Source organism: Macrobrachium rosenbergii, chromosome 40 (assembly GCF_040412425.1).
Source record: "Macrobrachium rosenbergii isolate ZJJX-2024 chromosome 40, ASM4041242v1, whole genome shotgun sequence".
Taxonomy (NCBI): domain Eukaryota; kingdom Metazoa; phylum Arthropoda; class Malacostraca; order Decapoda; family Palaemonidae; genus Macrobrachium; species Macrobrachium rosenbergii.
In genome coordinates this window covers 13,305,166-13,328,817 of record NC_089780.1, presented here as the reverse complement: position 1 = coordinate 13,328,817, position 23,652 = coordinate 13,305,166, and the positions used below count along the sequence as shown (strand labels likewise).

Genomic DNA, 23,652 nt, shown 5'->3' with positions numbered 1-23,652 from the left:
CAAACCTTAGGTGCTCCATTTACACTTGCAGTGGGTTTAAGAAATATATGGCTTTCGGTCAAAACCTGACTTTTGGAATTGTCGTGGTGTTCGTTTTATTTTGAAGTCACTGGCATTTTTATGCAAATGTCAGTGTCTGATTTTTGACTCTCAGTTCTAAATGGTTGAGTTCTTTTAATCAGTTTGAATGCCAGACAGTGAATTTTACGTGTTAATTATCCGTGGATACTTAAAAATGGTGTTTTTATATATATATATTTTTTAATATCTTGTGGTGCAAAAAATTAACAGCATGATTATTTTTCAAGCTTTCCAGATATGTGATTGTAAGAGTTAAACTTTTATTGTACTTGACAGTTATTGAAATAAGATTATATCATTGCTACTAGTGATATTTACCTTTTCCATGAAGTATTTTTAAAATAACTTTGGTTCAAAGCGATGCGTAAGAAGTTGATGCTCAGTTGTCTTTTTGCTTTATTGAGTTTGAATTGAGCACAGTACATTCTGTGTATCCATGCGAGTTTGAGTTATAAGAATACTATTTAGAATTTAGGTGATGTAAAGTTCATGTTTGCAGAGTGAACATCTGACGTGGGAGTTCATGTATCCCAAAATTCTAAAGGACTCTGCTTAACTATAAATCCCAAAAACAGATATGCACTTTTAAGATTTAATGTGATAGGAACTGTTCCTTGAGGTCCTGTTTTTAGGTTGAATTTGGTCTACTTGGTCTGGTCTAGGTACCAGATGCTGATGAAACTATGGTGGTAGTGTTCATGCAATGAAAAATGCAGGGAAGAGGGAGCATAATTCATGTTTGTCGTAGGTGCCATATCAGTGTTTGGTCGTCTTCATTGTGTTCTCAGCTTGGTTGTGTACAGTTTGTGCTGCCTCCCCAGAAACTCATTTTGAGTTGGCTTTCACCACAACTCTTTCCTCTTGTATTGATGATATGGGTGATTGGGCTTTGTTTTGTTGAGTTAGGAATCAGTTACATCTTTGTTTTCCACTTACCATAGAGTAACATGTCTATACTTCCTTCAAGATCAGTTTTATGGGAAATGTTAGGTTTTCACATTAAATGTGTTGGGTGTCTTTATAGTTTTTAAATGCTTTGGCCAGCCTAGAGAGACTGTGAACCTCATCTGTGGTGTCTGGCCTTTTTTTACACTTTTTATGTTTTAAAAGTAAAATTAAAAGAGCAATACTAATTGTGCTGATTGATTTTTATGTAGTGATGTGTATATAATCCACAACCACATGTGCTTTCATAGGATTGTATAAGACAACAATCAAATTAAGTATAATTTTAAGTTTTAATGACATGGTGAGGAGTTTTTATTTGTATATTTTTACACATTTTAGTTGTACTTACGTGAAACAGAGAAAATGTATTATATAGAGGAGATAAATTTTCTGTACTGAATCCATGTTTTATTGCAGATCCTTTCTTTTATTAATACAGTGGTATGTCAGTTTTCATAAATGAGAAGTTATAGAATTCTGATATTCAGTAACCTCTCAATTTGTCACATGTTTAAAGGCCTGGCTTCTGGTCTATATATATAAAAATGGATGTATGTATGTCTGTGTATGTTCCACATTGAGCAGTTTCAGTCTGTCTCAAAAAGAACACTTTGTGGCCTAAGACATCACTGGCACCAAAGGGGGTTTGTGTGGGAAGGGGGTAACATGAAAATAACTGAAAATGACATATTAGTGTCTAATCCATAGTTTTCAAGGTCGCTGAGGTGAATAGTGACACTCCTGAAGCCCTTTAAGTCCAAGTTCAGCCCCGACAAGAATGGCGGGTGAGAAGGGGGTGACGTAAAAATAACCAAAAATGACAGGTATTAGTCTAATCCACAGTTTTTGAGATCGCCGAGATGAATAGTGACACTCCTGATGCCCTTTAAGTCTAATTTTAACCTCGATAGGAATGAGGGGTGAGAAGGGGGTGACATAAAAATAACCGGCCTGAGATGAATAGTGACATTTCTGATGCCCTTTAAGTCTAAGTTCAGGCCTTATAGGAAGTTGGGGATGGGAAGGGGGTGACGTAAACAATAACTGAAAACAATAGATATTAGTGTCTAATCCATAGTTTTCAAGCTCGCTGAGGTGAGTAGTGAAACTCTCGATGCCCTTTAAGTCCAAGTTCATCCCTGATAGGAAGTGGGGCTGAGGAGGGGTGAAATATAAAATGTCAAATATGTTGGGCAATGTAATTGAAGTAATTATCTTATCAGGAAAGGGGGAGAGAGAGTGAGTAGAGGGGGTTTTGGGAGGGGAGAGAGAAAGTTTATCAGTTATTCAGAGTTTTCCCAGGCAGTGGCAGGTTGGTTAGCTAGTCATAAAGACCTTTGAAGTAACAATTGAACATTCAAGATATCCCACAACTAACCGTTATTCCACATGATTTCAGGCCTAAGACAAAGTGTACTTTACACTTATTCAGTTCAAAAAGCAATGCAGCTGGTAAATAAATCAATAAAATTAATGGTTATGTAACTGATGTGCACCAGTAGAATAGGGAGGTTTTGAATATTAGTTCATTGCCATTTTGAGTTGTCCATTGTACATGAACATTTGCTTGAATTTTCTTAAGTGTATATATGACCTTGAACCATAATACCTCGCTTATAAAAATGTCATCACCAGCCAGTGAAACAGTTGGTGGTGAAGCAGATGTCTGAAAGTAAGTTTTGTTGAAATGGCAGTTAGACCAGACGAAGTGGATTGGAAATATTGTTCCAACATAGTGTCGGGAGATGTGATGATGTGGAATCCTAAAATAAAAATAATGAAGAATAAGATAGTTTTAGATAAAGTACAGCATTGCACGTGTTCGCAGAATGTCTGCTACAAATGGAGACCAGAGGGAGGAAAAGTTTTTTAAGAAGGTTATCAGATGCAGTGACGGAAGTACCACAGTCAAGAACTGAGAATTGGTTTTGAGAATGTACGGTAAAGAAAGTGAGAAGCAGCCCTGGAATTTACCCAAGCCGAAGATTAAACGTTTAAGAATCCGAAGAAGTTGATAAAGTATAAAATAAAAGTGAAGCCGAAACATAATTTCCTTTGCTTCTCTTCATTCAGCGGCATTTTTAAATCCAATTTGAAGCTGATAGTGGAAGCAGTGGTGGTTTGTCAACTACCCAAAAGTTTTTAGATTTGAAAGATGTTAATTTGAGTATTCATATTGACAGCTCGAGGATGGAAGTGTCTGGTAGACCTAGCCCGTCAATTCTAGGGGTGGGTTGGTTCTTGGGTTAGAACTTGTAGAGCATTGTTTTTGGTTTGCCAACTGGTAAAAATAGGGTAGGCATTGCACTTCTGAAGTTCCCTCAATTCTGTTTGGTGGGGGCCTTATATTTGGTGACGTTTACTTCGGTACCATCCCTTTGGGGTAGGGTGAGTGGGAAAAGTAATATGTTGCGTAGTAGTAAACTGTATCCAGATGTTACCTGTATGAAGTATTGCCGTAGACGAGGCGTAACCTTTGTAATTTGAGAAATATGGAATATTGATATTCCGTTATTCCTTTTTAAACGCTCTGAACAAATAAAACATTAACTCGATTACTGTAAATACAAAAGCTCTTGAAAATGGTTTAAACATTCTGTACAGCATCCAGCCATTCCTTACAATTAACAAGTTATCACCAAATGGGATGTTGGTTGGTTTAGACCGTTCTGGAACTCCTTCCATGGCATGGAAGCCATAGAAAACGGTACAAAAACGAGATGCAATTCGATGATAAACTATTACAGATCAGTCATGTTTATCCATCACAGTAAACTGTAAACGAAATAAGGCATTTTAACGGCCAGAATATATGAGGGCACCATTTTTCCACCATCAACAGTAATATTCATTACTACCTTGCTCTCATGTACTCTTGCAAACTTCAGCAAGTTAATGCAGTGTCTCTTCATTACCCCTAGCGAAATGCAGATTTGGGGAAGAAGATTATTTCTGGATTGTGAAGCTGGTGTTTAAGAAGTATGAAAAATTCCCACACATTTCTCGATTCTTGGTAAACTGGAAAGTTCTATTTAAAAAAAAAAAAAAAACACAAAAGACATAATCTTGAGGACAACCATTCTCTACGGAGTGGAGCCATGATCACTTCAAGAAAAGATTCTGGAGAGTTGTAGCTACAAAATACCAAGTCATCTCAGATTGCACTGGGAAAGCCATATTACAACAAATAAAGAGTTTGCTGAGAAGCATGGACCCCAGACCCTGAAAAGAATATAGTTCTCAAATACAGTGGGAAGGCCCGGGAAATCAGAGGAAAAGTCAAAGAAGAAGAACTGGCGGACAGAATGCATTTTGCGTTTAACCGCATGGAGGAAGAGTTCGTGTAAAAATGTAAATGATGATAATGACTGCCTGTAGTAATCTTAGTTTTTAAAATTTAGTATCTGAAGTAGTTTCATTACCCTTCAGATTTCAACGAAAACAGCAATAATTACTTTCGTATGTTAGAACCCTTTACGGATGATCCGTAATGGGCTGGTTAAAATTATTATACAGTATTCTTTTTTTAGGTATCAGGCTTGTCTTTGAGTTTACCATTTCCATATCTATAGAATCGACGGATCTTTTCTAGATAGTGACCCCCAAGGGTTTTAACCCGGTATGTATCTACCTTTGCGGCATGTTTTGTACAAGCCCGGTGGGGGGGATTACCGTAAAAACATAGAAGACTGTAAATATCGTAAAGATAATGACCCCCAAGATAACGACCCCCGGTTAGGGGTCACTCTAGAAAAAATCCGAATCAATATTCTTTGGCAGATCCTGCTAAAGGTATGATGACTCCAACATGCTTTACACGTGGAAAGCATCTTGACCCAAAGTTAATTATTAATATTAATAAACTGCTTTTTGCTAGAGGACCAGATATTTAAAATTTCAAAATTCTAATTCTTCCATTGTGGATGAAATCTAACAGGACTTTGTTCAGTTGTTTAAAATTTATAGTTTTACGTTCTAAATTTGTTTTTATGGTTACACTGATTATTTTGCTAATATATTGCAGATGCCCCCCAATGCTTCTATAGTCTTCCATCTTTCACAAAGCGGTATATCGCCTCTTTGGGAGCTGGGCCTGATTCCTTCCCTTCACTTTTGCATCTTTGTTCCATTAGGCCCGGGTTCGAGAAAGACATCAGGAATTTTTTTTTTTTTTTTTGCTTGACAACCACTGGAAAATAGTTATTGAGATCAAATTTATGGGTTTGTTTTAAGTCAAAGTTTTCTTTATTCCTTGATTCGATAGTGTTTTCATTTAATATTTTTTCTTCATATATAATATATATATATATATATATATATATATATATATAATTATATTTTGCATATTTCTGTTTCTCATTTTTATCTCAAGAAGTTGTACCTCACAGCGAAGTCTTCGAAAATATATTCCATTTGCTTGCAACGCTGCTTGGTAAAAGACAAGACATTCGCGAAATGCGGTCTGTTGAGATTTGTTTATGCATCTCGGTTTTTATTCTGAGCTGTAAACGCAAGTGTGTGTGTGTGTGGTTATCTGTGTACGTATGCAAACGTGTTGGTTTTCTACGTATTTATTTATCTGAAGCGCGTAGTGGGCGTAGCTTGTATTTACGTTGACACAAGTGCTTGTGGAAAATTGGCAAGTGGCCGACAAAATAATATTTTCAAGTCTTAACTTTTTTGCAAATTTTTTTTTTTTTAAATTTATGGTCTCTGCAAGCTTAATGTCTGGCTTTATGATTATGTATATGTGACCTTTGTGTTACATCATTAGATTGCGCAAATCTTATTATCTTGTTTTTTCAGGTGCTCTGCGCGTGGAAATAATTTATATTTTTTCTTGCTTTTTAATCTTCAAAACATTCCGGATTTTATGTCCGTATCTTTTCCAAGAGGGCGGGATTTCGTTTGTCGTTAGTATTTGATTTTTTTACTATTTTTCGCATTAAGTTTTAAGGCGTATTCTTTACTTCTAGTTTTGATGCATTAGAGTATTCACGTTGTTACTGGGATATACCGTGATTTTATTATGCCTAATGTATCATATTCAGGTGTATTTTGGAACTGCATATTGACTATTGTATATGTATATATATATATATATACATATATGTGTGTGCGTGTGTGTACTGAATGCACATTTTGGATTCTTGGAACGTTGCATATATTAACTCGCCTTTGCCATCTGGAGCCAGCTAACGCTCATTTTCAAGAAGAGGCTGAAGAGGAAAGCCACCAGCTCCTAATGAAGACAGCCTCAAATCAGGAAGCGTCGTCACCCCATCTAGAAAATCGAGAAGAAGAAGAAGAAGAAGACCCTCCAGAAAGACTCGGCGGGAAAGAGCATCAGGAGGCGCAAGGCAAACTCCGCTTTGTTTACCTTTCGGACGGATGATATCACTCGTGGTAATTCCTCCGTCCAACTGCGCACGAAGAAGCCAGAGAGAGAGAGAGAGAGAGAGAGAGAGACCCTTCTGGCTGGGTACGCCGTTAGACCAAGTGTCCTTTTAACGACACTGGTCATCGTTATATGTTGGGGGGGGGGGGAGGGGGGAAGGGTCCTCGTTGGTGGAATCATTAGTCACGTCGTGAAAGATGGCCATTAACATTAATCTGTATTTGCAACATGGGAGGCACAGAGAGAGATGATTCGCTTGCGGACGCTGGCTGCAGGGTCTGCATAATGATATCGCTTGGACTTCCTGGTACACTTTGAAGGGGTGATTGGCGTGTGTGTGGTTTTCCGGATGGTCATTATGTGATTGTGCCCCTGTGCCCTGTGCTGCTTTAGAAGGATAATGTTTGCATATACACTTACCTTTTAAATGGTTATGCGTTGCATTAATGAAAAAGATTTATTTATGCGGAAAGTAATGAGACATGATTATATAAAAAATGACTGATTCTTCTTGGTTGGTGTTTTTGTACCGAAGATTAGATTTTAAAATAACTTGAAAAATTCCATGATTAAAGCAAATATTGATTTTTCCTCTCATACAAAACACAATTTCTTTTACAAAGGACTAATGCAGTCTTCGAAAGCATTCATATTTCAGTGGTAAAGTGAGGAAATTTCAAGTAGTCTGAATTTGTATAACTGGAATGAAGTTACGCGGTAATTAATCATGTTTTACTGTTAAATAAAAAATGGCTTAGTTCAAGAGACTATTTACTGAACTTTACAGTTTCGTCAATGCATTTATTTCATCCCTGTTTATTTTCTTAAGAGATGACACACGCGAAGAACAGAGATTGCATCTGTACTTTCTTGCGTAATTTGTGAATTTAATTACTTTTATGGTGTGTATTTAGGTTTTAACTCTGTTTTCCTAAGGAGGGTCCAAAGATAATCTTCACAAGCTAAAGAAACAGCAGTACTGATATACACGTGTGGCCATTTAAAATTATAACTACGCCGAACCAGTTGCTTGCTTCAAGCTCATTAATGCATGGAACGTCTCATTAACAAGTGACTGTTTCAAGACGCGCTGACGCATCTGATATGAAAGAGATCAAGGGATCACCGAATTTATGAGTCCTATCGGTCTAGTGACAATAACCAGGGCCATCGTCATCCTGGATCCTGGTCACCGTTTGCTGTTGTTGACTGAACCTCTCGTGAGTCAGGGGCTGAAATACTGATTGGTTACCATGGTTATTAACATTTCCTTGGAGATTTTCGAACATGTATAATTGAGAAATGCTTGTTTACTGAGCTTTTAGAGGTGCGCTTTTCGCCTTACAGCCAGCTCGTCAACCAGATACGCTGTGTAGCAATGATGGACCTCTGTTCTGAGCTGTTCTCTAAAGGTTTTGGTCAAAGAACAAATTTCCCCCAGGCAACTCCCAAGCTTGTTATCGATACAGGCACCTAGATGCCACATTCAGCATCGTTCTGAATGAACAGACCGTCAGAATCTAATGTGCTTTCGCTGTTCTCTTAGTTTCAAGACGGATTTACTGTGGATGGTCTCCTCCATATCCTTGATGTACTTTGCAAAGCTCAATCTCACAAATATCGGAAGATTAATAAAAGCCAGATTACACTGTAGTGAGGTCTACATTAGATTGAATATGTCGGTCTACAGGAATAAGGCTTACACCCACCTCAAAAGCAAGATTTCAGCAAGGCTATGCTGTGCATGTGATTGTGCATTCAGGAAGATCCCACAAAAAAAAAATGCTCCGGTTTCTTCGGCACAATCGAGTTTTCTGTATAACCGCTACAGCGTATAATCAAGGCCATCGAAAATAGATCTATCATTCTGTAGTCTCGGTATAATGCTCTATGAGCCGCGGTCCATGAAATCTTTAACCACGGCCCGGTGGTGGCTTATCCTATATTGTTGCCAGAACCACGATTATGGATAACTTTAACCTTTAATAAAGTAAAAACTACTGAGGCTAGAGGGCTGCAATTTGGTGTGTTTGATGATTGGAGGGTGGATGATCGACATACCAAGTTGCAGCCCTCTAGCCTCAGTAGTTTTTATGACCTGAGGGCGGACAGAATAAAGTGCCAACGGACAGGCAAAGCCGGCACAATAGTTTTCTTTTACAGAAAACTAAAAAGGAGGGTCAGTCATAAGGTTAGTGCCAATCCCTTGCAACATACCGTAGCAGTCTAGTGGAGGCTTCAGAGGGTCGTGATGAGTTCTGAAAACCAAAAGAGTAACAGGCTAACATAGGTTTTCATAAGACGCGAACCTCTAAGGAGAAGCGGCGCCATTTTTAGGAGAATATTAGCAAAAGGAGCGACTCGATGGAATTGTTTATCTTTGGATCCTTGGACGCACAGCAGGACGTAATCTCAGTGCATCCCATTGTAGGGAGACAATTTGCATGTTCAGAAAAGTCATGAATACCTCAAGCACTGATGTGACGAACGATAACTTTCACGAGGTGCCAGAATTACCTGAGGTGATCTTGAGATTTGACCGTCTTTTGTTAGCACATTTTGAGTCTGGCATGCGCTCAGTGTAGTCTCGAGGGTGTTTCGTGGGTATGAGTGAAATTTTGAGATAGCTAATGTTGCGTAAAGAACACACACACACATATGTATATATGTATATATATATATATATACATATATATATATATATATATATATATATATATATATATATATATATATATATATATATATATATATATATATATATATATATATATATATATATATATATATATATATATAGAGAGAGAGAGAGAGAGAGAGAGAGAGAGAGAGAGCATATATATGTGTGTGTGTGTATGTGTGTGTTTATAGTCCTTAGTAGGAACGCTACCTCACCACCATGAAGAGGGTCAATGCTTGTTGAAGCAGACACAGGCAAAGCCTGTTCAAGACTACTGTCCCTCTGCTGACCTAATTTATGGATTAAGTTACCCTGAAGTTCGTCGATTTTTGTGGGTCACACTCACAGTACTCTTGGATATTAAAACATCTCTGTTCCAACTACACTTCAGGATCCCTCCTCCTTCCTCTCAACGCTTCTGGATTTCACACTTTTCACCAGCCTATGATCCACCATTCTCTCCACGAGACCAAACCTTCCTAAAACACTCTGGTCCATATTTACCTAACCCACCCTTTTCACTGCATCTTCAACTTACCTGCATTTCTTACCCTTTCAACCCAAGTAACTTCTCATATTACTAAAATACACCAATAATTCACCTCACTATCTTTAATAATCTTCCTTTCATTGGCATTCAGCATGCACACCTCGCTTCTACTAAGGAGAGTTGGTTCAACCTCCACGCATCCCCACTATTGCTTCCAACCCTTTTTCAGAGATTAGTGAATGCATACTTCTGTGACGGAGGTTTCAATAATAACACACTTGATAACCCGTATAGGTGAGGGGATATCGGCCTCTCTTGTTCTACATTTTACAAGGTCAGAGATATGAGGTCGGCGGTTTTAAAGCGAATAACATATCCATTTCTCCTATCAGGAATTAGCACAGACTGACTTCTACGAATTACAGGTTGTACCGAACAGTACAACATACACTCCCGTGCTTTTTTTGTTCCTGTTACCGTTACCTTCGACATGAATGCACTTAGCATCTGATTTTTTTATTTTTTTTTATTTAGAATAAGGACTAGAACTCTTCATGTAGGACAAAACACCTTGGTTGCCCCCTGAGAGAATCGAACTCTCGACCCCTGGTTTACAAGACCAGTGCTCTGCCCCTGAGCTAAGGAGGCTCGATGGAAGATGTTATATACAATATTTATGATGCACATTGATACTGTGCTATGAGGTGAGGTCGCGAGCTATGCTATTTGGTTTGTTACCGTGTTCCTCTTTAAGTTGACAACCTTCATTCGACGCCAGACAATTTGGAGATAACCAGTCAATCAATTCCTTAATCTTACATGACTGTTCCGTTGAGACTTGTGAATCTTCGTATCTTACCAGCTGCCGTGATTGGCATTTCCGTTTTCGTGTGATGACGTCACAGTGTGGCTGCCACAGGTTTATTGCCTGCTTGTATGTATATGAAAACTGCGTCAATTAATCTCAAGATAAAATTGTTTCAGTGGATGAAAAGTAGTAATAACTTACGTAGAAGATTATTGTTAATTTCTTGGTCATTGAAATCTCGAAGTTTTGATTAAGGGATGGGATTAACTCTGATATCTTTGTACCCTACGCAGCACACACACGCGCACGCACACACATATATATGTATATATAATTATATATATAATTATATATTAATAATTACCTATATTAATATATATTATATGTAGGGTACAGAGATATCAGAGCTAATCCCATCCCTTAATCAAAACTTCGAGATTTCAATGATAAAGTTTAGTTTTATCAGTTATGGTCACTATGTGACTATAATCACTGATAACAGTGATTACAGTCACGCGGTGACCATTAACCAGGAAAGCATTTCGTAATTTTTTTTATTTTATTTACATTTTATGTCAGAGAACCACTTTAGTAATGGTCATTTACAATATATCTTTCAAAGAATGAAATCCTCTAACGCTGTGGTGATTTTATTTCAGGCGTACAAACTTGTCATTTGTAGATGACCAAAAAATTGATAATAATCTTCTGTGTAAGTTATTACTATCTATCATTTATCTACTGAAGCAGTTTTATCTTAAGAATAATTTACGCAGTTTTCATATATACCAGCGTTAGGCAAAACACTTGTGGGAGTCATACTGTGACGTCATCACGGAAACGGAAATGCCATTCATTACAGCTGTAAGGTACATATATATCCTACACTACAGTATTCAGTATAAAGTATAAGAGATATAACATCTACCTTAATTCAAGTTACAGGCAGAAGCAATTGGCATAACTTGACTGACTGTAACACTTTCATTCTTTCGCTCTCACACACTTTATGTATATGTATATATATATATATATATATATATATATATATATATATATATATATATATATATATATATATATATATATATATATATATGTATGTATGTATGTTTGTATATGTGTGTACTAACAAAATAAAAACAATTTACGTTTTGATTCTAAAAGACCAATTACCTCTCGGTTTCTGAAAGATTCCCCAGGGTAAAATCAATGCTCCATCAGTCCATTCTTTTATAAAACACAACCTTTTTGTCATTCTAAATAAACACTTTCCACTCTGATAGGGGGATTCGCTCTTCGTAATCTCTTTGTGGCGTTCTTAAGTAAAACTAATTGAAGATTCTCTCTCTCTCTCTCTCTCTCTCTCTCTCTCTCTCTCTCTCTCTCTCTCTCTCTCTCACTGAAACATCAAAGGATACTTAGACCAGCAGTGCATTACTTACCTGGCCTGAATAGATATAAGCGGACGGTGTAAAGGGGGTCGCCTTCCCCAGAGGGGTAAGAGAACTTCCTTTCTCAAGGATCAAAGGACTTTGGAAACAAAGCAAACGGGAGATTCAGTGACGTCAGAAATGGAGGGGAGCTTATTTTAACCCACCGAAAATCCCTCGGTTACAGACTGTATTGTATGTGGATAAAACGTTCATATGGGAAGGGTAGAAACAGAAAACTCACGAGAAGCGGGTGGAAATTAGGAACAGAAAATCAATAAACATAGATAAAGCAACATTTAGGAAATGAATAAGAAATGACCGCAGAAGAACTTGGTGCCTAAAGTAACATGACAATCTCCCAGACTTAACGAACTTTCACAGCAAAGGGTTAAAAACGCCTCTGGCACTGGACTGGCGCCACTGCAGGCTGCCTTAACAGAATGTTGAAGCTCAGTGAAACGAACACTTGATGTGATTACTGGCCGTTCTGTATTGAAATAAAGCTTATGGAAAATGTCCGAAATTGATAACCTTCCGACCTTCTGAATCAAACTATGTACCACTGTTGATTAACTCAATTTTGCTCAGAGGACTAATGGCCGAGGGTGCCTCTGACTTCCAGAGAGGAAAACAGTCTTCAAGCAATGATAGAACGGAAGAGGCAAAGAACATTATCAGTATCATTTCTTTGCGGCAAGAAGAAGCGTCTTAGGTGCACTCTTCTTAAGAATAAAGATGAGAACCGTCAGGAATTACTCTAGAATTACTAAAGGAATTCTGACGGTCCCTTCCTTGAGCCAAAGGAAAAATCTATATGTTTTGGCTTGATCGCCACTCTTACCCTTTTGCATTATGAAAAAATAATAATAGTAAAACTAATGGACAGCTGAATGCCTTATAACCCATGGCCACTAAAAATCAACCTAAGATATATTTAATAAACATTTGAGAACAAAATCAACTCAGTTTAGTGTCATTCTCCCATTATATGACCGAATAGGAGGAAAGTTAAGTTAACTTTGATTAAATTCTGATTGAAATACTATTAAAATATTGTATATTTTCTCTAATATATAAAAAAATAGGAGGAAAGCATCAGAGGGGATTTAAGACTGGGATACTTATGACAGGTAGAAAATCTGAAACTCGTACAGCATCGCCTTTCGACACCGTAACTTGCCCTCATGGAAGACATTATCTGAAGCCAATAACGGAAAGGAATAGAAGCTTGGGATCCCCCTCAGATTTTCTATAGGGTATGGTCGCCCTTGAGTGCTTTAGAGCAGGAAATTAAAAATCGCAACTGCTTACGGCCATGTGAAATGAAATGGGTCCACCAATCTTTTCACCTACGCGAAATAATTACTGTCTCTTGCTATTCTTGATCTCATTAATATAGCTGTAATTGTGTCCATACTTTAGAATAGATTTGGTATTGCCTCTTTAAATATGTAAGTTATGCTATAGCCTGGACCTCATTCACAGTTTTGTTTGTTTTTTGTTTAAGTGATCGGCCAGAAAAGTTGTCGTTGGTAGTTTTTTAGTTTTCTGTAAAAGAAAACTATTGAGACAACTTCGTCTACTGAAGTTAGAGGGCTGCAAATTGGTATGTTGATCATCCACCCTCCAATCATCAAACATACCAAATTGCAGCCTCGAGCCTCAATGGCTTTTATTTCATTTAAGGTTTAAGTTAGCCATGATCGTGTGTCTGGCAACGCAACAACACAGGCCACCACTGCCGGCTGAAAGTTTCATGGGCCATGGCTGAGAGTTTCATACAGTATTATACGCTGTACAGAAAACTCGATTCTTCGGCGCATTTTTACTTTTTTTTTATTTAGCTTGGCCTCTTTTGTCGTACAGACATATAAATTACTGTGAGACTCATGTCGGTTTTAGTGTTTACCAGTGATTTGATTGTTTGGACTTGAAAATTGAATACTGGTAATATACTCTCGTTAATAAATGATTTGATTTAATGCGACTTAAAAAATCCTCTTGCTTTTTAACAGGGATATCGCTGGTAATATATTCACCGATCAGTGTTGTGGAACTTTTTGCCAAAGGGAAGACTTCGCTGATTACCCGATCTTGCACCATGCTTATAATCATGAATTTCTTTTCCTTGGTGATACCATACATTATGATCATGAATGTTTGTCAGTGTTTTGTTACTTTCAATTTATGTTTTGCCACAGTAGCTGGAGATGAATCTTAAAAACAGTCATATTAATCTTTGCGGCGTGTTCAGTACAATCCCGTTGGGGACTACTGTAAAACCATAAACAAAAGACTGTGAATATCATAAAGATGATGACCCCCAAGAAATATCAGCCTTAGGTAACGACCCCCGAAAACCACTGGGTGTCACTATCTAGGAAAGAACCTGAATATTTTGTTTCATTACTTTAATTGCTTTAATTGCCACCATAAATTAATGTGACCTGTTCCTAGCCAGAATTGTGACTTTTTCTGTGACTTTTTCCTCTGACTTGATTACCGGCCCCCTGGAAAATATGTTAATTAAGTCTGCCGGAAAACTAAGTATTATTCATTAGGCTATCTGTGATACAGAGATGGGAGTGGGTATTAGTGCCACCTGCTTCAGAAAATTCATTTTACTTTTCTTAGAATGCCGTTCATTTGTTTGGCTATCTGCAGCTGCAGTCACTTCGAACCTGTGTCTGTCAATCAAGAGGGCTCTAAGAGGTGGTTTCCGTTTCCCCAGCAATGCTAATTAAAATTTAGACAATTGTTAGAGGTTATATTGTTCGGCTATATTTCATGCTATTTCTGTTCAAAATTAGCACACTGTTGGTTGCCACGTTGCAATTATATCATCTTTTATCACCACCCAGTGTTTAGAAATCCCATTCCTTTCAGTGTTTAAACTGAACACCTTCTTTGTTGTATTACGGATTCTGATGCATATAAGTTTAACAGACACTTATACTGCTTTTACTACTTTAGGCCTATACTACTCTAGAGTGTTACGCATCATGACTTGTAGTATTATAGATGATATTTGTGCTGTGATTCATTTGCTGATCTTGTTTATTTTTTTATTTATGTATTGGCATTCTATTATCTAGAAACTTGCCTTGCAAAATTAAAAGACTTTTTTTAAAGGCTTAATCCCACATGGACGTTCGTTAGTTTTGAGTCGTGTTAGTCTAATAATAATGAAAGGAAAAATCCACTCTGCGTTCTTCACAGAGCAAGAAAAAGCGGAGAAAAAGAAAAAAAGGGTCAAATGCTCTTCACACATTGTCGCAACGATCAAATCAAAGACTTGAGACGACACATAAAACCGTTGCGAAAGGCACCGACGCCGAGTCTAAAAAAGCGAAATAAAAAGTGCGGGAAAACATCCACACTTTTCTCCCGCCCACTTTTGAAACCCGTTCCTCAGGAAGTTATAATCCACAGTAGCTCTTCTTTCCAGTCGTATTTTCAATGAATTAGGTCCGCGAGACAAGTGAATTTCATAAATCAGAAGCAACACAAACGTCCACTCCACCTTCGCGGTCAAGCTCCGCGGGCGATGACGTCAGCGCTGCATCGCCTGACAAAAGAAGCGCGCCAAACGCTGCATCTCATTAGGAAATGCTTGTCGCCAAACCGGAACTAAATAAATCAGGTTTAGAGGATGGACCGGTTAAAAAAAGAGACCAAACAAAGAGACCGATTTTTTTACCTTAACGCCCCCTTCCTGCACCTCACGTGAAGAATGATGATGTAATAATAAGCAGACAGTGGAATAAATCAGGAGATGGCGTGATAATGGTGGCTTCCCAGAGGGGCCGTTTAAAAGCGTCTGGTTACGGAGGCCTCCAAGGGAGCAAGGGAGCCAGACCATTGTTATAAGGTGTAGATTTAGGATGGGTTTTGTTGTAATTACTAACTGGGTCAAGGCAATTGGGTCGCACAGGGCAGGGTTTATGCACAATAAATTTTTAAGTACATTCTGGGTACACAACGATGCTCGTATTTATGGGGTCGCTATTGATCACACCTGCTTTTTAAATGTTCTTCAATTTCCCTTTCTGCTTACTGCTCTTGGGGACGATAAAACCAATGCTTCGTTTCTTATAGCGTTAAGAAGTCTGTTTTTTTTATTTATAGCCAAATGTGGTTGTAAAATTGACAAACGTGACTGTAAAACTAAATATTTCTTTGTTGTTTATAGTATGGCTGTTGGAAATACACTCTGTGGCTTATCATTTTTAGTAGCATTCTCTCTCTCTCTCTCTCTCTCTCTCTCTCTCTCTCTCTGTATGCTTGCCGTTGTGTGCGCGCGAGTGTTAGAGAAAATGGTAACCTTTTTTATTATTTACTAGTTCAATGAATCATAATTTATAGTTTATGGAATCAGTCGAATCACAACAATATAAAAAAAAAACTTGAAAAAATGTTCTTCTCTCTCCCATCTCTTTTTAAATTTTTTTTTTTTTTTAGATTGAAGAGTGGTTCTTCAAAAATTAATTTATAAACTTAAAACGTGGACTCATTCGACCAAACTTTGGATATGCCTGTTTGCATTTATTTTCCTTTCATGAATTTCTGTTACTGCTGTTTCATGTGTCCATTAAAACAATACTGGAAAACTGGGGTATTAGATTTTTATCCACTTTCACCATATTTCAAATCCATTTCATAGAAATTTTAAGGCGGTAATGAAATTTACCTTTCACACATCTAAATCTTTTCTTTCCTTGCTAGAATTATGGTGAACTGAAGTTACTTCTCTTTTAAAGAAATGCCAACCTTTTGAAACTTGTTGATTTTGCCTTAATTCCTATAGTTTTCCAACTTTGCTTCATTTTGGCTCACTGACGTTGCATTTGTTATAAAGTATTTAAAGGAGGCCATTTCAAAAATAAAAAAATTAATTGGAAGTAGGCAGCCATTCAGTGGACATTTTTTCATATGTATATGTATGTATATTTTATATATATATATATATATATATATATATATATATATATATATATATATATATTTTATATGTGTATATAAATGTATGTATGTATATACATGTATTATATATAATTTTTTAAGAAGTTTGAGTGTACCAATAAAAGTTTGTAAGATCAATCGTTGATGAGGAAACGGTATGCAAGTAACTTTTTTCTCATTTCATAATTAATACTTTTTTTCTCAATCATTCTCCTTGCGAAGTTGCTGAAATTCATGTCCACAGATAGTAATTCATCTCAAGAATATCTAAGAATTGTTGAAAGAACCCGCTACTGAGTCATTTTTGCAAGAAATGGAGAAGCTCATGTAATTTTGACAAAACATACTGTATATATCTACGTAACTCGATGATTTTAAACCTTGATGTAAGAAAATGCATGCAATAAAAAGATTTTATTGAAGAAAATTCTAGACAATCCCTTCTCATATAAGTGAAATTCTAGTGTAACATTAGGATGGACAGTCACGGAGCCAGTATGCATTTTAGGCCGAACAGACCTTGAGTGCATTTTGCAGACTCGTATATTTCAATCTGGATGCATACAGGTCGATGCCAAGATTCTCAAGAACATTGCATTAAAATGATCCTTGACTTATATTTTACATTGTGATATATTCGACATGAAAGTGTCTTTTGTTATACTGACACGTGAGAAACCTCTCGCAACTTTCCTGTCATAATCAGACTCCAATAGAATCATGGTCAGAGTTATGGTATGGAATAAATAGACCTATATCATTAATATAGATATCAGCTTATGAGATTAAGCCATGAGTCAAGTGATTCGATGTATTCTCTGGAACCAGTAGAGCTCGAGCTAAGATTGTTTAGTTTGTCCTCTGTATAAAGCAGTGGTTCCCAACTTGGGTCCTGCGGTGCACTGTAGTCATTACTTGAGGTTCTTTGCAGCATGCCTAGCTGCAACCCCTTTCGTTCCTTTTACTGTACCTTCTTTCATATTCTCTTTCTTCCATCTAATTTCCACCCTCTCCTAACAATTGATTCATAGTGCAACTGCTTTGAGGTTTTCCTCCTGTTACACATTTAAAGCCTTTTAGTGTCAATTTCCGTTTCAGCGCTGAATGACCTCATAGGTCCCAGTGCTTGGTTTTGGGCATAAGTTCGATAGTCAATTCAGTCAATTCAGTACAGCAGTGGCTCCCAACGGTGGGTAATTTTATTTTTAAGGGGGCAATTTGAGAATGTTTGAACCAAATTAATGGCCTTTTATTCTTCCTCCCGTGAAGAGGAGTCCACTTTTGGAATAATAAGAATTATATATCACCATAGGGGGCATTAGCGGATCCAGAAAAATTCCAAGGGTACCACCAAATTTCATGTTAGACATACACACACACACATATATGCATATATACAGTATATATATGTATATACTACTTAAGTAGAAATTATGGCATGGACAGCAATCGCCTGTTCTGTCAGGAAATACCGAATAATCGTTAAGATTATTGTTATTAATATTGTTATTATTAATTTTTCTCAAAATATTTCTATAACAGATTTTTTATTTTTCCCATTTTTATATCTCTCAGTTATGTTATTATTATCTAAATCTTCAATATTATTATTTTGCCATTATTTGTCATGGAAGGGGCACGTGCCCAGGTGGTCCCCCCTCGATCCGCTAGTGACAAGGGGCATCAGGATTTTAGACAGGTGATTAGGTGGGATATGGCCCTAAAAAAGATACACAGTCTAAGCTGCAAGGCTTAGAACACCTTATTCCTCTGCAAAGCCGCAGAAACTGCCAATTCCTCCAGACTGTAGACTGACGTTAATGGGTTGTTCCAGGTCGCCGATCACGAATGTTTGTAAAATTGCAGTATTGCATTATGTTTCAGTCTGGTCGTGTACGGGTTGAAGTCACCAAATTATGTAATGACTTTCCGAAGTTCAAATTAGGTGCAAGTGTATATATTTTTTTTTTAAATATATGCAACGAGTCTCAAAAGACTCCCCGCATATATCGAAGTGTATCGTGTCAGTTATGTTTTTATCATTCATATATTTATTATTTATCTTTATTTTATTTTTATTCGTTTTTATGTATCTATTTGCTTATTTTTAAAGTTATGTTTATTTATTTGTATTTTTAAATTTTTCATATTTATCTATTGATTTATATATTTATTTATTTATTTATTTATTTATTTATTTATTTATTTATTTATTTATTTATCTATTTATTTCTTTATTTATTTATTTTAGTTACTTACTTATATATCTGTTTCTCCTTGCAGTTTTTGTTGGTGAAGAAATGTCGTTAGGTGCAAATGCCAAATTTCCTCTTCCTAAGGTAAGCAATGTTCTGGTACACTTCTTAACCTGGTCAAATTCGGTCACCTTCTGTTTAGATTGTGTTTGCTTAGTCCTAATTTATTGAGACTTTCAAGTAGGTGCAATATTCTTGTTGTTAATTTTTGTCATCCTGGGACTTTACAAGGTATATGCAGAGCGATTTAGTGGCTGCCTTTCTAATTGCTTGGACGTGAAAATAAGTGATTTTTCTGGAGAGTGATTTAGTGGATGCCCTTCTAATTGAGTGTACGTGAAAATAAGTTGATTTTCTAGAGAGCGATTTAGTGAATGCCTTTCTAATTGCATGTACGTGAAAATAAGTGATTTTTCTGCAGAGTGATTTAGTGAATGCCCTCCTAATTGCATGTACGTGAAAATAAGTGATTTTTCTTGTGAGCCATTTAGTGAATGCCCTTCTAATTGCATGGAAGTGAAAATAAGTGATTTTTCTGGAGAGCCATTTAGTGAATGCCCTTCTAATTGCATGTACGTGAAAATAAGTGATTTTCCTGGAGAGCGATTTAGTGAATGCCCTCCTAATTGCATGGACGTGAAATCCTAATTGCATGTAGTGATTTTTCTGCAGAGCGATTTAGTGAATGCCCTCCTAATTGCATGGACGTGAAAATAAGTGATTTTTCTGCAGAGCGATTTAGTGAATGCCCTCCTAATTGCATGGACGTGAAAATAAGTGATTTTTCTGGAGAGCGATTTAGTGAATGCCCTCCTAATTGCATGGACGTGAAAATAAGTGATTTTTCTGGAGAGCGATTTAGTGAATGCCCTCCTAATTGCATGTACGTGAAAATAAGTGATTTTCCTGGAGAGCGATTTAGTGAATGCCCTTCTAATTGCATGGACGTGAAAATAAGTGATTTTTCTGGAGAGGGAATTACTGAATGCCGTTCTAATTGCGTGTATACGCGAAAATAAGACTGAGGTTCCAGTATAGGACTTTCGGCCATCTCTCTCCACCAACACCGCAACCTTTGGACTTTCTTCTCAGTCACGTACGCTGAACTGGTTTAGATCACACTTCGCAGAACTGGATTAGTTTTAAAAGGTCTTCCAGCTCTTCTTCTTCGCTTCTTGCGTCTCTTCTTTTTTTTTTTTTGGTTCGTGTCCCGCTGTCGTCCGTTCTCGGAAGGTGGCTCGTTCAACGGAGTCTTTTCCTATTCTTCGTTTAAGTAAAATACGAGTTTTCCCCGGTCAGTAGGAAGCCTGGATAGTATGTCGTTGGAAGTGGTGGTTGTTTGATGTTGACTTTTTCATGTTCAGTTACAGTTAAACTCTTATGTTCTTATAGAACTTTATTCTAAAGCCACTTTGTCTCGTCAGTAATAATAATAATAATAATAATAATAATAATAATAATAATAATAATAATAAATAATAATAATAATCATGAGTCACTAAAATTGTGAAAATAATCGACCTTTTTGTATATATATATATATATATATATATATATATATATATATATATATATATATATATATATATATATATATATATATATATATATATAATATATAGATATATATATATAATTTAGAGATATTTGCACTTACATCAGTGAGGATTTCCGTAATTTAATAATAATAATAATAATAATAATAATAATAATAATAACTGGTGTACAGCGACACAATCTGCGAACTGACAGACATCCATTTGTCTGCCCAACCTAAAATGATTCTGAGAAGAAAGACGCATGACATTTACCGATCACTGGCGAGACGTCACTGCGACTTCTTAGACATCCAGATGTCAAATAAATTACCGTTCGGTGAAGTCTGGGTAGCCTTCGCTAATTGATAAAGAAGGCTTTTAAGGTTAACTCAGTTCCGTTGAGTTTGAATGAATGGTAGTGCCGTCAGTGCAGCTCATGTGGTGCACTGTAGGATTACTTATGGTTCTTTGCAGCGTGCTTTATGGCCCCCTAGCTGCAACGCGTTTCGTTCCTTTTACTGGACCTCCTTTCATGTTCTCTTGTCTTCCATCTTACTTTTCTCAACCCTCTCCTAACAATTGATTCATAGGACAACTGCTTTGAGGTTTTCCTCCTGTTACACCTTTCAGACTTTTACTGTCAATTTCCGTTTCAGCGCTGAATGATCTCATTGATCCCAGTGCTTGGCCTTTGGCCTAAATTCTACATTCAATTCAGTTCAACTCAAAAACAAAGGCAGTTGAAGATACCGAGATGTTATAGATATTATAATGAATAAAACAGAATTTAATTCAACTGAAAAGTGTGTTGTATGGTTCTAAATGTAAAAGGAAAACTTTTTAGACTAAGTTATATTAGTCAGAGTTAAGATTGTTGTTTTAATTTGTTAAGGTTTTCTATTACACAAACAAGAAAATTTCATTTCATTGAAAATGCCGTCGCTTGTATTTCTAAGTAACAAGTGTTGCAACAAATACTGTTTGCTAATCACAGTGAGAGAAGGTTTCCCATCTTCTTTTTCTAAGCTTAATCCCGAGTCGGGGTCGCTGTTTTTACTGAGCTATTTCCAGGCGTTTCTAACCCAGTTTGAACAGCCCATTTCATAATTTGTTTTGGGAGAGGTTTTATGGACGAATGCCCTTCTTGACTCCAACCCTCCCTATTTATCCGGTCATGGGAAAGATAGTGTTTTTGTAGGTATTAGTCTTTGCAATGCTCGAAAATATACATTGGGTGAGGGTAAGCCAGGAGAATGGTTAACCCAGATGGTTAATCCAATGCTCTTTCTGGCCGAAACATAAAGAAAAATAAATGTACAACGAAACAAATTAGGTCCATAACTCAGAATGAGACGATAGACACGTTACTTGGAAGAGAAACACAAGGTAGGGAATTTCATGATTGATAGCAGCCATATACCAGCGATTCTGGCAATTGCACCATAGCCTTGTACCCTAAACACCCGCGGCCTCAACTCCTGGGTCCTTTTCACTGACGGTACATTCGGCCGTTGTATGGGCATGTTGTTGTTGTTACATTCAACCAGGATCCACTAAGAGACAGTGCAGGCTTGCTGTTGCAATAGTCATTTTGTCACTGTCTCGGTTTCAAAAGGTGTCCTGTGGAGATGCAATGGGAGAGATGTTGATTGTCATGTGAGCTGTGCAATGGAAGATTTTTTTTTCTTCTGGTTTGTATTCCTTTCCACGTTGCAATTCAACCTTTAGCTCACCGAGCCGGGCAGTTGTTGGGTTTTTTAAGCTGTGGGTTTGTGATATAGTCAGTTCTTCTGGCGGTTCTATGTCTCCTTTAGCTATTTTCATATTAATTATCTTTTTCTTATGTGCGTATCCACTAGCGGATCGAGAAAAATTTCATGGGGGCCACCAAATTTTATATATATATATATATATATATATATATATATATATATATATATATATATATATATATATATATATATATATATATATATATATATATATATATATATATATATATATATATATATATATATATATATATATTATTTCTTTAATCGATTTTATATCATTATTTCCCATTTTTATATTTCCCATTTTTATATTTCTTATTTATGTTATTATTATTATCTAAATCTTTAATATTATTATTTTATCATTATTTTTCATGGGGGGGGCACGTGCCCAGGTAGCCCCCCCCCACACGCCCTGGATCCGCTAGTATGCGTATCTTCTTCACGGGGCAGTTCGCTGTCTGGAACTTGAATCTCCGATTTTGCGACCAATTTAACGTTTCTTGACGTTCTTCACTTTTTTGGGATACGTTCTCTGGCTTGGAAATCGAATGAACACTGACTCTTGCATTCAGAATAAACAAAAATGCATTCAAGAACCAGAGGACTTGCATTCATTCGTACCTGTCGGAATCGGAGACAGTTTTTCCTACTGCATCCGAAATCAATCCATCCTCGCTACGTTAGCTTAATGGAAAGTACTTTCTTGAACTTTTACAAACATTTGTTAATATTTGTCTCATGGAATTCTCAGCGTCGTGCGTTCCTTCTCTCACCGCCTTATGTCTAATGGTCATGTAGGAATTCGATTCAGGATGACGTGGAGAGGGAGATCGTCCGTGCATTTCCATGGAGAGTATTCTACGAATATTGCCTCTGGGAATATCAGGTTCTCGTATACGAGAGTTACGGAAAATATTATATGTATATGTACATAGATACATACAGTATATATATATATATATATATATATATATATATATATATATATATATATATATATATATATATATATATATATATATATATATATATATATATATATATGTGTGTGTGTGTGTGTGTGTGTGTATGTATATATATTATATATATAAATATATTATATATATGTATATATATTATATATGTATATATAGCCTATATATATATATATATATATATATATATATATATATATATATATATATATATATATATATATATATATATATATATATATATACACATATACTATATATATATATATATAAAACCGTCTGAGCTCGTTCATAAACAAACATA

General features: G+C 36.4%; 1 non-coding gene across 1 annotated transcript; it reads right to left on the bottom strand.

The window, feature by feature from the left end:
* Window positions 1-10,173: 10,173 nt before the first annotated feature.
* TRNAT-UGU (transfer RNA threonine (anticodon UGU)) lies at window positions 10,174-10,245 on the bottom strand. The gene has a single exon. It is a non-coding gene; the product is annotated as a tRNA-Thr (tRNA).
* Between the last annotated feature and the right edge of the window lie 13,407 nt (window positions 10,246-23,652).